The following is a 14,266-nucleotide window of genomic DNA, read 5'->3' as shown; positions in this document are numbered from 1 at the left end:
AGTGGAGAGGCAGGGAGTGAAGCAAAGAAATTGTAGAGCTCAGTAAATATCGATAAAAAAAAAAAGATCGATCATATCTGCAGAGGATAGTTGCCTAATTGAAAATTCAGTGTTCCTTGACTCAAGTTAACCTTCCTAATCTGGACACCCACACAATCTAGTCTGTGTTCATCCACATGACATTAATTTACACATGCTGGGCAATTACAAACGACTACTGCTACCACAGTCAGGCCCTTTTTCATAGTGGTGGCTCCAACAGCTGATTGCCTATGCTGTACCCCCTGCAGTGCACACAATAATCTATTCTTCCTATTGTGGTCTGAGGACAGAAGAAATGCTCCATATGCAAACCTTTTTCCTGCAACTGCATTGGGCAATCAACTACATGGCTCAAATGCATTATCTTATTTTAATTTATTGGTTTTGTTTGAGACATGGTATCTCTGTAGCTTTGGTGCCTGTCCAGGAACTAGTTCTTGTAGACTATGCTGGCTTCAAACTCACAGAGACCTGCATGCCTCTACCTCCTGAGTGCTTGGATTAAAGGCGTGCACCACCACTGCCCGGCAAATACATAATTTTAAAACTGTGAATTGGTACAGTCATTTAAGAATTTTGCAGGTATAATATAGAGGACACTCAAGGTTGCCCAGGAAAACAACAGACAGGGACCAAGGCCAACTGAGTCAACATAACAGAAGTTGTCTCAGAAACAATATTTCTATTGGGATGGAAATGCAGCTCTTCTAGAATTAATATGCCTTTCCACTGAGAAATCACAATCCACATTTAGAAGATTAATAAAGAGAAGTATCTTTAATGATGTTATGCACTGATCTCTGTTCAATGCTCAAGGGGAGCTACGTTAGACAGATTTTGCATTCAATATATGCTCTTATCCATAAGTATCCCTTAGGATAATGGTCAAGATTAAACTTTGAACAATTGAAATAGAAACAGGCAACTTGAGAGTCTAAATATTTAGGCAAAATTATTCTCAGAATATTCTCTTAAGTACGCCAGTGACCAGTTACAGCAGGTCATTCTTCACTGACAGGGTTCTAAGGTGAAGGTCACAAGGGATTTTTCGAGACTGGGTTTCTCAGTAGCTTTGGAGCCAGTCCACGAACTCTCATAGATCAGGTTGGCCTTGAACTCAAAGAAATCCACCAGCTTCTGCCTCTAGAGTGTGGGAATTAAAGGCATGCACCACCACCACCTGGCAGTGAGTTTTTATTTTTAAATCAGTGGTGGCTTCTTTGAAATGGTTTGGAGTCAAATATCTGGACAATCCTGGTGAACAATGTATACGCGGGCATTCTAATCTCTTCCAGCCCTAATTAGCATATGCTTAAAGTCTGGGTGTTTTAGATGCAGTTCTCCCTCCACTAAATTCTACTTTGTGAGACTTAATTATTTTTTAAGCATTGGTCAATCTATTGTATCACCTATTCTACTCTTCAACATTATGGTACAGTAGTGGAAAGCTACACAACACGTGAGATGCCTTTGATAATCTCAACAAATTTAAATCTCAACTTAGATTATATTTAAAGCTTAAATGCAAAGTGCTCCATACCAAGAAAATATTGGAGAAATTAGGTTTCTCTGAGTTTGTCAACTTATTTCCATGAATGCATCAACCCTGTTGAAGTTGACTAGGAAAGTTTTTTTAAACACAGCTTCCCGCGCCCAATACTCTAAGGAGATGAAGCCACAGAGCAAAGTTATTCAGAGGCCTGCCCCTAGGTCCAGGAGTTAGCAGGGACCATGAGGGACTTCACATACAGGGAATATGGCGGCGGGTTCCCACCCAGACCCATGGAGGTAACAACATAGTGTTTTCCGCACCTCACCCTCTGCTCCTCCCCATCAGGAGACAGCATTCCCTCACTCACCATGTTGTGCTTCTCCATTTTGCCAAAGTTCTCAGCTCATCATCTCTCTGCAACAGCAACTGCACCCGAGAACAGGAATCCAGGTCACCTGGAGTATATGATTGGCTAATGAGTCCTGAGTGACAAGAGCACCTCACATAGGGCTATAGTATGCTTAAAGAGACAGAATACTGGTTCCTGTCCAATCCATTCACCCCAACAGAGAACTTCTCCAGATCTGAGAATATATACATTTCAATAGCACTTGCCCCTGGCTACAAAAGCAGTCAATGTCATCTTCTTGTACTCCATAGGAACTTTCTCTTTTTTCCATCACACTAAGGTGATTTATATGGTGCACTGTGCAAGGTGGGTGGAGTAATTTCCTGTCCCACAGAGGTAAGGATGCCTAGAACACTAACAACTAAAGAGAGTTTTAAAGTTACAAAATGTAGCTTCATAAAAGGAATTTGGCAATGACTCTTCTGTTTCTATATTGTGAAATACATTAAGGAGTATAGGTATTAGTTCTTCTTGGAAGTTCTGGTAGAATTCTGCATTGAAACCATCTGGTCCTGTGCAACCACTCTGGAAAGCAGTGTGGCGGTTTCTCAGGAAATTCAGGATCAACCTACCCCTGGACCCAGCAATACCATTCTTGGGAATATACCCAAGATAGGCCCTATCATACGACAAAAGTATATGCTCAACTATGTTCATAGCAGCATTGTTTGTAATAGCCAGAACCTGGAAACAACCTAGATGCCCTTCAATGGAAGAATGGATGAATAAAGTATGGAATATAAACATATTAAAGTATTACTCAGCAGTAAAAAACAAGGACTTCTTGAATTTTGCATACAAATGGATGGAAATAGAAAACACTATCCTGAGTGAGGTAAGCCAGACCCAAAAAGAGGAACATGGGATGTACTCACTCATATTTGGTTTCTAGCCATAAATAAAGGACATTGAGCTTATAATTCATGTTCCTAGAGAAGCTAAATAAGAAGGTGAATCCAAAGACAAAGATATAGTCATCCTCCTGAATATTAACCTTCATCAGGCGATGAAATGAGACAGAGACAGAGACCCACAATGGAACACCGGACAGAAATCTCAAGGTCCAAATCAGGAGCAGAAGGAGAGGGAGCACGAGCAAGGAACTCAGGACCGCGAGGGGTACACCCACACACTGAGACAATGGGGATGTTTTATCGGGAACTCACCAAGGCCTGCTGGCCTGGGTCTGAAAAAGCATGGGATAAAACAGGACTCTCTGAACATAGCAGACAATGAGTACTACTGAGAACACAAGAACAATGGCAGTGGGTTTTTTATCCTACTGCACATACTGGCTTTGGGGAAGCCTAGGCAGTTTGGATGCTGACCTTACTAGACCTGGATGGAGGTGGGCAGTCCTTGGGCTTCCCACAGGTCAGGGAACCCTGATTGCTCTTCGAGCTGATGGGGGAGGGGGACTTGATGGGGGAGGGGGAGGGAAAAGGGAGGTGGTGGTGGGGAGGAGGCAGAAATCCTTAATAAATAAATAAATTTAAAAAAAATAAAAATAAGCACATAGAAATATCAAACTGCTTATACTTGTTCATATGTTTAGTGTCTAAACTGCTAGTATCATTTAAATTAATAACAGATATATGGAAAACATATACAGCAACTGGAATAGTAAAAAACACCAGTCCCATTCTGTAAAACAAACTTCAAGCTACTTTATAAGAATAAAATAAAATTTATGTTGAAAAAAAATAGTTACAAAATGAAATATTTGTTCTGTGGCTTCAATCTGAGGTCAGATGAACTGAAGATACTTTTAACATAGTTTTCACATGGATTTTACACAACAGGAAAGAGAAAATCAGGAACCAAATCTCAAACAAGATGATTGGTCTTTCCCCCATTGGAAAGCTGGATGATGACTCCATTGTTTATGGGTTTTATTCCTTAAATTTCAAGCAAACTCCAGGCAAATGAGTAATAATAGAAAGAGTAGTGTTCATGGAAATTTGAATATGTAGAGAGTAATGGAGCTAGAAAGAATGTCTTCATGAGCACTATTGTTAGCCAGCACATCTTCCTCCACACTCAGGTGAAAAAAATATACAACTGCAGTAGTCAAGATTTTCTACATAAACATGACAGGTAGAATGAATCTCACCATGTATGAAGATAACGAGCTTATTAGAATGTCTCACAAGCTGTGGTCCAGGTAACTTAAGAATAGCTGCCTACCAATGGCAACTGAAGAATCCAATAGATTGCTTCTCAGCCTTTTGTCTAAGATCACGTGAAGAATTCAGTAGTTGTTCAGCCCACAAAACTCAGCATCTCAGCTGGTTTAAGTATTCACCAAAATTACAATGCAGTAGGCTCTAATGCTAGTATAGGAATGAGTTTGGTAACCAGAGCTAGAGCAGAGGCAAAAAGGAGACTTTTCTTCTTCAAAATACTTTATATGTGACTGCTTCTACCAGAATGTAAGATGCTGACTAAAGTTCGGTTATAGTCTTTGTTTGATTCAGATTTTTTTTTTTTTTTTTTTTTTTGGAGATTTCAAGACAGGATTTTTCTGTGTAATTGTGGAACTCATTCTGTAGGCCAGACTGGTCATACTGTGAACAACATAAAATGGGACAGGAGAAGTCAGGTGGTGGTAGCACACATCTTTAATATGACTAACCCTAACCCTAACCCTAAACTCTAGGGAGTCAGAGGCAGACAGACTTCTGTGAGTTCAAGGCCAGACTCATCTACAAGAGGTAGTTGCAGGTCATGTTTCAAAACTACAGAGAAACCTAGTCTTGAAAAACAAAACAACAAAAAAGGGAGGGAGACGGGAGAAGGCATGTCTAAACAAGTAGGCAGATGGAGATTTACAGAGCAAATCTATTGTTCTGATCAGGAAAGATCTAAGAGATATTTTTAAAAGATATATCAACATACATAGGAAATAGAACACAAATACAAAAATATGGGAAGGTCCTGTCCACATTGTAAAAGATTGTCTTAAATGAAGAGCTATTCTGAGCTCTTCTAACTTCAGAATAAGGCTTCTTTTGACACTGAAAATGGTGGTTCAAAGGAAGACAAGACACACTTATACTTCTAAGAAGGACCAAGAATAGTTCATTTTAACTAGCCCTGATCTTTAGAGAGAATCTTTGGTGAGTGAAGAAAATTTTATATCTTTGGGTATTACAAATTAGTACTGAAAATATACAAAGAGATTCTATTAACTATTTAGGACATAAAATACACCTATAAAAAATTGATCCCAAAAGTCAAAATTAGGAGAGGTCAACTGTGGGCTTCTAATAATTTTAAAAATTCCTGGAAGGTATTGCCAACATATATTTTGGATTCATCCAGGAGCATTTATACTCAGTCTTTTAGCAGCTGTTGCTCCTTCCTCAGCATTCCAACAATTCAAAGACAACAAAATAACATACAGTATCCAGACTCTCTGTGTATTTTTCATCTTTATTTGTGGTTTTATTTTAAACTCTATTTTTTCTTTTTCTTTTTAATTTTTTTGACAAAGGGTTTCTCTGTATATATCTGGCTGTCATAGATCTCATTCTGTAGACCAGGTTGTCCTTGAATCAGATCTGCCTGCCTCTGCCACCCAGTATTGGATATGAAGCCATGTGTCCCCAAAACCAACTACTCTATTCCTTTTTACTTAGGACTTTATCATTTTATGTCTATCCCAAATCTACATATATTTTTAAATACACAAGAAACCATTGAAAGGTTTTTTCATTTGAATTTATCTTTAATGTATATCTCTCTTTTTCTGACCAAATGAGTCTATAATTTGCTAAGAAATATGGCTACAGATAAAACCTTGGCTTTGACAGCTGGATCCACCTGATTGCTTAGCTTTCTGAGAGTCTAGCCTCATGGCTGAGGTACTGGCAGGATCCACGTTTATTGCCACAATTCTATGGAGTCTCAAGGTCCCTATCACCACCAAGAAGCATGATGGTGACTGTACACAGACACCATTTAAGTGTTTGATGTGGTGCTTCTTAAAAGGGCTGCAAGGTTTTTACATCTAAGACATAGTCAGGAAGCTTCTCTTAAATGAGAAACTCTTACCTCTATCAAACAGACCCCAGCTAGGAAAATGCTGATACCAAGAAACCATGCTTAACTCTGTACTTTTGTGTCTAGAATTAATTTCCAAGCTCTCTCAGGTTTCAATGGGATTTAGTTATCCACGTTGACAACATTTGTTAACAGAGGTTTCTGTTTCACCTTGTCCTGTAGCCATTCAGTCCCCAAAAAACAAACAGAGGTCTACATTGATTTTAAACTGGTGTGCCTATTAGATCATGCTTCCTATTAACCCTTACATCCTACAATCACCCATAATTCTTGTCTGTGTCAGCCACATGGCTTGGTACCTTTAATCAGCAAGGCAATCTCATCTTATGTCCTCTGCCTCTGGGTGATAACTACAGGCTGAACCTTTGCTCTTCCCAGAATTCTCCTGCTCTGATCTGCCCTGCCTATACTTCCTGCTTGGTCACCCAGCATACACTTCCTGCATGGCTACTGGCCAATGAGCATTTTGTTAAAACAATACAATTGACAAATATTTAAATAGTCCATGACCATTGTCACACAGCAAATTTCCTCTAATTTAGACTTAAAAGGAATAGGTAAGGAACAGTTCAAAAGTACCCAAATTACATGATCAAATACTTGTACCTGATTTCAGTCTAGCAGAAAAAGTAGCAAGAAAAGTATAAATAATAGTCCCTGAAGGGACCTGGTAAACTGCTCATAGTTCTTGATACAAAGAGATCAGAATTTTGGTTTTTAAACTCTTATTAGTATTTTTATGTATTATGCTAAAAAAAAAAAAGAAAGAAACACATTTCAAAAAAAAAACAGAATGGAGTCAGAGCAATTGGGAATGTCCATATGTCCCTTTCCATAGAAGACAGAGAGTTTTCCCTGAAATTTCCTTTGGAAATGATATGGAAGCTGAGAGAAATTCACCATGGTGATAGAATGAGACAGTGAGAGCAAAGACACGAAATGAATGGGAAGTTTGTAAACTCTCTTCAAATCTAGTACCAGTGCATCAACTCTCCCTAGACTTTGTGTTTCATACAGAGTTTAAGAGAACACACTAATTCTAATTCATGCAAAATTACATCTGGAAACTCAGTCAGTAAAACCATGCTCCTTTAATTCAGAATGAATTACTTAGAATAGCTAGTACAACATTGGACCCATTTCTCCTGTGCGGTTATGCAAGTGTAAAGATAGTTTCTATTGTATGGAATCACACAATAAAATATTACCATATTTTAACACACAATAAAGGATATAAAGAAATGCAAGTTTGGCCAGGAATTGGTAGTGCATGTTTTAAACTCCTGCACCTGGGAGGAAGAGACAGGCAGATCTCTGTGAGTTTGAGAACAACCTGCTGTATGGTTTGTGTGCCAGCAGAGCCAGATATACACAGAGAAACCCTGTCTTGAAAAACCCACTAAAGGGCTGGAGAGATGGCTCAGAGGTTAAGAGCACTGACTGCTCTTCCAGAGGTCCTGAGTTCAATTCCCAGCAACCACATGGTGGCTCACAGCCATCTATAATGAGATCTGGTGCCCTCTTCTGGCATGTAAGCATACATGGAAGGAATGGTGTATACATAATAAATAAATAAATCTTTAAAAAAAAAAAAAAAAGAAAAGAAAAACCCACTAAAGCCTTGTTGGCCAGAGAAGGGTGATGTACATCTTTAATCCCAGCACTCGGGAGGCAGAGACAGGTCTATCTCTGTGAGTTTGAGGCCAACCTAGTCTACAAGAGCTAGTTCCAGGCCAGGCTCTAAAACTACCTAAAATCCTGTCTGGAAAAACCAAAAAAACAAACAGATCCTGTACCAGAAGACCCATCAGAGAGAGTCTTCATCCTGCAACAGATGGAGATAGAGACAAAGTCCCTCATCAGAGCAACAGACTGAGCCCCCAAGTTCCAGTTGAAGAGCAGAAGAAGGGAGAAGATGAGCAAGGAAGTCTGGACTGTGAGGGGTTGGTCGATCCACTGAGACAGTGTACCTGTTCTAATGGGAGCTCACCAAATCCAGCGGAACCGGGACTGAATGAGCATGCCATCAAACAGTACTCTCTGAAAGTGGCTGAAAATGAGGGCTGACTGAGAAGCCATTGATAAAGTCTCTGGGACTTGTTTCTACTGCGTGTACTGGCTTTTTGGGACCCTAGTCCATTTGTTTATTTGGATGCAAAGCTTCCTAGGACTGGATGGGGAGGCTTGGACTTCCCACAGGGAAGGATTCCCTGCCCTCTCTTAATGAAGAATGGGGAGGGAGGAGGGGGTGTGGGGGAGCAGGAGAGGAATGGGAGGATCGGAGGAAGTGTAAACTTTTTGAAAGGAAAAAATAAAAAAAGAAAACCAAACCAACAAAAACAAAAAACAAAAAGACTTCAAAGAGGGCTGGAGAGATGGCTCAGTGGTTAAGAGCACTGCCTGCTCTTCCAAAGATCCTGAGTTCAATTCCGGCAACCACATGGTGCCTCACAACCATCTGTAATGAGGTCCGGTGTTCTCTTCTGGCCTGCAGGCATATACACAGACAGAATATTGTATACAGAATAAATAAATAAATATTTATTAAAAAAAAAAGACTTCAAAGATACAGAAACCCCAGTCTTGAGAAAGTGAAAAGCAAACAAACAAGCAATAAGTGAAGAAACTTAAAAACTGAAGTTTAAGAAATATACTCATGATCCATTGGACCCTGAATTCTACAAGTTCCACGCTGCCCCAAATCTCCAATTACACCCCTACAAACCCCGTACCACAACCTCAATGGAACTCTGAAACACAGCCTGTTACTACTCATAGGAGACCAAGAGGTGAGTGATTACCCATGAAGCAGGACACCCCACTCTCTAGGCCCTCCCAAACTCCCAGGACACACGCCCAGTGGACTCAGCTTCCCTAGCCAGCTAGCCAGTGAGTTTCCTGAAAGTAGGCTGCTCCAACAGCCCCATCCCATCCATTGAATCTTGAAAGCTACAAGTCCCACTCTGCCCCAGGCCCTCCTATCAATGTACCCGCAACCTAAGTGGAAATCTGCAGCACAGCCTGCTATTACACAGAAAAGTCCAAGGGGTGAGTGATGACCCACCCAGCAGGACAACCTCTCTAGGACCTCCATACCGGAGCAAAACTCTGGGCCCAAACACTTCCTGTTTCAGTTCTCTAGCCAGTCAACAGGCAAGTTTCCTCCAGGTGTGCTGCTCAAACACCATCCATCAGACCCTGGGAGCTACAAGTCTCACTCCAACCCCAAAACAATCCTACTTCCCAGACCCTTACAACTTCAGAGGAACATTAAAACACAAGATGCAGCTTCACACTGGGCGATGGTGGCGCAAGCCTTTAATCCCAGCACTCGGGAGGCAGAGGCAGGCAGATCTCTGTGAGTTCGAGACCAGCCTGGTCTACAGAGGTAGTTCCAGGACAGGCTCCAAAGCCACAGAGAAACCCTGTCTCGAAAAACCAAAACAAAAAAAAAAAAAAAAAAAAGATGCAGATTCACGGGGTGGACCAAGACAGGGACCCTGAAGCACAAGCTGTGACTGCACAGACTGGACCAAGAGTGACCCAGGAGTGCAGACCAAAAGAGCAGTACAAAGAGAGACCTCAGTGGCATGGCTCTCTGAAACACAGAGTTGGCCAAGAACAGGTCTCAAAGACACAAACAACCACTTTAAGAATTGGACCAAGAAGTAAAGACACTGCTAGCACCAATTGAAGGATGAGATGGGTAGGTGCCAATGCAAGAATTCATCCAACAACATAGAAAGCAAATTGGTAACACCAGAACCCAGTGGTCATACAACAGGAAGACTTAATCATCCTAAGTCAGGAGAAGCAAAAAAAAAAAAAAAAAATTATTTTCAATGTAACCTTGTAAAAACGATGGGGTCCCCAATGTAACTATAGGAGGATGATGAAGGAAATAAAAATTCCCTTAAAGAAATCAAGGAAAAGACAAACAAAAAATAATCACACAGATAAAACAAACAGCTCAAGACTTGAAGACTGAAATAGAGGCAATAAAGGAAAGACTAATGAAGGGAATTCTGTATATGGAAAATCTGGGTAAACAAATGGGAAATACAGCAGGAAGTGTAACCAAGCAAAACACAAGAGATAGAAGAGAGACTCTCAGATGCTGAAGATACTATAGAACAAAATCAAATCATTGGTCAAAGAGCACAATAAATCCAACAAATTCCTTACACAAAACATCCTGGAAATCTGGGACACCATAAAAAAAATTAAAACCTAAGAATAATAGGAATAGAAGAGAAAGACCAACACCAACTCAAAGGCACAGAAACTATATTCAACAAAAAAAAAAAATCATAGAAAAAAACTTTCCCAACCCAAAGAAGAATATCCCTATGAAAAAACAAGAAGCTTAGAGAACACCAAATAGACTGGACCAAAAAAAGTCCACCCCCCAAACATATAATGATCAAAATGCAAAACAGAGAATGAAGAAAGAATATTAAGAGCTGCAAAAGATAATGGTCAAGTATACTATAAAGGCAGACCTATCAGAATAACACCCAAATTCTCCATGGAAACCATGAAAACAAGAAGGCCCTGGACAGATTTGCTCAAGACAATAAGAGACCAAAGACACCAGACCTACCAAAGCTTTCAATCACCATAAATGAAAAAAAATAAGATATTCCATGGCAAAACCAGATTTAAACAATACCTATCCAAAATCCAGTCATACAGAAAGTACTAGAGGGAAAATTCCAACCCAAGGAAGCTAACTGTAAACACCGGCAACAGATATCCTAACACCCACAAACCCCAAAGAAGGGAAACAAACAAACACCACTACTGAAAAATACCAGGAACTAGCAGTCCCTCATTATTTACATCTCTTAATATCAATAGACTCAATTAACCTATAAAATGGTACAGGCTAAGAAAATGGATACAAAAGCAGGATCCATCCTTTTGCTTTATAAAAGAAATACACCTAAACCTCAAAGACAAACATTGCTGAAGAGTAAAGTGTTGGAAAAAGATTTTCCAATCAAATATACCTAAGCAGCACACAAGTATAGGTTTACTAATAGCGAACCAAATAGACTTCAAAGTAAAGCTGATCAGAATAGATGAAGAAGGACACTTCATACCCATAACAGGAATAATCCATCAAGGTGAAATCTCAATCCTGAACATCAATGCCCCAAATAAAAGAACACCCACACATGTAAAAGAAACATTACTAAAGCTTAAATTGCTTTACAAGAATAGTAGGAGACTTCAACAACCCACTCTCCCCAGTGGGCAGGTCATACAGAAAAATAAGACAACTAACAAATGTCTTGGCTTAAATGGACTCAATGGGTATCTACAGAGCATTCCATCCAAACACAAAATAATATACCTTCTTCTTTTTTTTAATATTTATTTATTATTTATTATGTATACAATAGTCCAGAAGAGGGCACCAGCAGACCTTATTACAGATGGTTGTGAGCCACCATGTGGTTGCTGGGAATTGAACTCAGGACCTTTGGAAGAGCAGGCAATGCTCTTAACCACTGAGCCATCTCTCCAGTCCAATAATATACCTTCTTCTCAGCACCTCATGGAACCTTCTGTAAAATGGACCACAAACGGTAACAAAGCAAACCTTGACACAAAAAAATGGAATAACCCCCTGTGTCTTATCAGATCACTATGTTTTAAAGTTAGGATTTAGCAACAACATTAATCACAGAAAGCCTAAAAACTCATGGAAATTGAACACTGCTCTATTAAACCACCCCTAGGTCAAGCAAGAAATAAAGAAATTAAAGGCTTTGTAGAATTCAACAAAAATGATGGCACAAAATACCCAAATCTATGGGACACTATGAAAGCAGTGCTAAGATGAAAGTTCATAGCGCTAAGTGCCTACATAAAGAAAGTGGAGAAAACTCACCCCAGTGACTTAAGAGCACAACTGAAAGCTTTACAACAAAAAGAAGCAGACTCACCCAGGAGGAGTAGAGGATAGGAAATAATCAAATTGAGGGCTGAAGTCAATAAAATACCAAAATTAAATCAACACCAGATGAGCAATTCAACTCAGCTTATAACCTGCAAGGAAAGAAAAGAAGTCATCAAAAGCCTTTCAACCAAAAAAGCCAATGGAAAAACAGTTTCAGTTCAGAATTCTGTCAGAACTAAGAACTAATAACTATACTCAAAGGGTTTCACATAATAGAAACAGAAGTAAGATTGCAAAACCACTTTTATGAAGCTAAAGTTACCCTTATACCAAACAACACAAAGATTCAACCAAGAAGGAGAATTCCAGACCCATCTTACTGATGAACATAGATGCAAAAATACTCAATAAAATGCTAGCAAATCAAATCCAAGAACACATCAAAAAAATCATCTATCATGAAGTCAGCTTTATCAGAGATGCAAGGATGGTTCAAAATACAAAAATCTATTAAGAATTTTGCCCTCTAAAATATCCAAGTTATATATATAAAGAAAAGAATCCTGCCCTCTTCAAGCTCCTTTCCTAACATCCTTTAATAGTGAACAACAATATGGCAGTATAGGCCAAATTAACCTTTTTTCCTCAGCCTGGGTTTTGGGTATCACAACAACAGAAACCCTAATTAAGACACCATGTGTGGATGATATGTATGAGAGACATGCTCTTCTCTAAAGTTAAACAAAGAAGAGAGATTTGGGGGAAGGTTGGGACAGAGAGCAATAGTGGGAGGAAAGACTGCAGTCAAGATGAAAGAATAAATAAAAGATAAATGAAAGAGAGGAATGAGGAAAACTGAGGGAAGATTGGGTCAAGGAAAGATGAAAATTTAGCAGGGCAAATGACAAATCTTGTGGCTCTATCTCAGGTATATGGGCTTTATTTCCAAAGGGCTTAGAAAGTTCTATCCCTGCTGAAACATTAATCTAATTGACATTTAACAATAAGAAATCAGGAGTCAGAGAGCAGGATAAGAAACTGAAAGATCAGAGAAGCAGTTAACCAGCAAATTGTGACTACCACCTCTTCAGTTTCTCCATGTTAGTAAAGTGCTAATATTCTCTTCGGCCTGTCTTAGGAATCCTGACTCCTATCTGTCCAGAGTCCTCCAAACCTCCAAATTTTGGTCAGGTAGTGATTAGCTCTGCTATAACACTAAGGAAGCTTTATTATCACAATATAATCAAAATATCACACATTTCCCTATTTGTTTTATTAAAAAGTGAAGGTTTTAACTATCACAGTAAAGCTATATACACTAAATACAATAACTAGATATAATATATACAAGGAAGAATTATACTAACAATGTTCAATCCATTTGCATTTGGAAAATTTAGAGAAAATGTTTGATCATCTATCCTATCTTAGTAAGCCCAAGATGTTGTACCTAAATTACTTTTTATCCTAACTGTTATTACTAACCTTAAATAATCTTTCTGTCTCTTAGCCTTATATACTTTATACATTTTTAGTTCCTCTTTTTTCAATTTATTAACATGCATAATTACAATTATCGAGTCTTTAGCTCCATCAAGGAACCCAGAAGGATATATTACCTGAGTAAACAGAGAGTATAAAGCAAACAATATTTAAAATGAAAAAACAACACCATATGCCTATTTAAAATAAATTTTTGCCAGGCTTTAGTGGTACATGCCATTAATCCCAGCACTTTCATAGCAGAGGCAGATATATCTCACTGAATTAGAGGCCAGCCTGTTCTACAAAGTGAGTTCCAGCAAAACCAGAGGAACAAAAAGGAATCTATCTTTTAAAAAAAAGAACAAAAAAGTCTATTTGTTTCACCTTGAAAACACACCTAACATGATTATAAGCATGTTTATAATAAGTGACTATTAGGCCAATTTATTCTTTTGAAGGGGGATATTTTATTTGGATGATGTGATTTTTTTTTTAGAAATCTCAGTTTTCTAGTGGTTTTTAGATTCCTTAGTTCGATGTTTTCATATTTTAGTAAGGCAAAACAAAACTCTGCCATAACCCTAACTTTATGGAGTTTTATTTTTGGAAATTCTATTTAATCAAAAGGAAAACATCTGTTAATCTTACATATTAGTTAAGATTGAATGGTAATGCTCTCTGATGAACTATTGTCTCTTTTACTCAAGAGATATTTTTGTTTGAAACTAATCTTTAAGGATTTAAGTGGTCTCTGTAACTTTATTCCCCAATTTAATACATATCTTGGTTTTTATTCTGACTGAAATGTATCTTAAAAGCATACAAGTTGGTTTAATTTCCAGGGCTTTTTTTATTATCTAATGTT

This window comes from Microtus oregoni, unplaced genomic scaffold (assembly GCF_018167655.1).
Source record: "Microtus oregoni isolate MIOR12 unplaced genomic scaffold, Mior012 000044F_ref0000062, whole genome shotgun sequence".
NCBI lineage: Eukaryota > Metazoa > Chordata > Mammalia > Rodentia > Cricetidae > Microtus > Microtus oregoni.
Note: the sequence above shows the minus strand (reverse complement) of the source record.